This window comes from Megascapheus bottae, chromosome 16, assembly GCF_031878675.1.
Source record: "Megascapheus bottae isolate mThoBot1 chromosome 16, mThoBot2.hap1, whole genome shotgun sequence".
Classification (NCBI taxonomy): domain Eukaryota; kingdom Metazoa; phylum Chordata; class Mammalia; order Rodentia; family Geomyidae; genus Megascapheus; species Megascapheus bottae.
In genome coordinates, this window is record NC_143524.1 from 55,396,917 (window position 1) to 55,398,361 (window position 1,445).

At 44.8% G+C, this 1,445-nt stretch overlaps 1 pseudogene; it reads right to left on the reverse strand.

The window, feature by feature from the left end:
- Nucleotides 1-309: 309 nt before the first annotated feature.
- LOC150053615 (securin-like) lies at nucleotides 310-1,019 on the reverse strand (annotated as a pseudogene).
- Nucleotides 1,020-1,445: the final 426 nt, after the last annotated feature.

Consider the following 1,445-nt stretch of genomic DNA (forward strand, 5'->3'; position numbering starts at 1 on the left):
ATGATCCTCTACCTCCCCAGTAGATGGGTTTCCAGATATGAACATTATACCTAAGCTTTAATCTAATCTTAGTCTGCCTTTTTAATCTGCTGCCAAAAATCAGGAAAGAAAGGAGAGAAGAGCTGACAAGGGATGGGAAGAGAGGAAGTGAGCAGAGGGGAAGGGAGAAAGCCTATTGCTTTCTCCTCTCAGTCCAACATCTTGTTTTGTCTTGTGTATTTTACCCGATTCCTTTATTTTTTTTTAAAGCAAAGAAAAGAAACTTCATTAATACAAACCATAGTGTACTAGGAACTTTAAATATCCAAGTTATAACTCAGGAGGCAGCTGGACACCCAGGGAAGAGAGAATACTGGAGGGAGACTAGGACAGATCAAGTTCCCACTCAGGACATGGCTTCTTTATCAGTGAGTGGGGACCCAGCTGGGGTCAATGAGGACAATGAGGGAGGGAACCCCACCTGGGGAGGTGTGCAATCTGGTGTTCTTCAGACAGGTGGAAACTCTCAAAGTCTATAGGGTGGAAGGGAAAGAAAATTTTCTATTGTTGGGTGGGCATCATCTGAGGCAGGGACAGAGCTTGATGCTTTCCCAGTCTTCTCCACCATCTAGCATGCACGAAGCCCTGGGTTGGATTCCTTGACATACACAGAAAAAGCTGGAAGTGGTGCTGTGGTTCAAGTGGTAGAGGGCTAGCTTAAGAAAGTCCAAGGACAGTGAGTTCAAGCCCCAGGACTTTTCGCCAGTGAAGTTTAACTGCTTTTGTTTGATGGGCTCATCAATCTTCCCTGGTTTCTCTGTAGCTCTGTTACCTAATCCCAAAGTCTTCTTGGCAGTTTTAGGTAAGGCCTGTGGTATTGAAACAAGAGTTCTCCCATCTAATGCTTTGACAGGCCCGGGCCCCAGCTTCAGTCTTTCTTTAGGAGCCACACAAGTGCCTGGTTGTCCATTTTCCTTGTCAACCAAGAGTAGCCATCCTGGATTTCTAGGGATGAGACGCGCATGTGCCCATGCGGACATGCGCACCCACGAGCTCACCAAACAGATCCCAACAGTCAAACTCCAAGACGCATGCAGTTTCCTTTCTTTACTGACCCTTCCCCTAAGCCTTTCTGCTCTTCTCTCTAAATATTTTGCCCTAATTTTAGCTAGTTCGGACAAATCTTCAAACTTACTGCTGAAAATGTCTCTGTACCAATATTAAATATTATACAGCGTTCTCAGAAGCGCCCTAGCTCTCCTGCCTCTCTAACTGCATATTAGACTCTCAGAGGTGATTTTTAAATCACTGATAGCTGAGGCCTATTTCCAGAATCCATCAATGTTCATTAAAAGTTTCCTAAGTGAAAAGCAAAAGCTTCCTAAGTGAAATCCAGTGAGAAATGATTCCAGAATCTGCCTGCCCCTAACCCATACTTTCTGCTCCTTTCACAGGACTGGTAACTA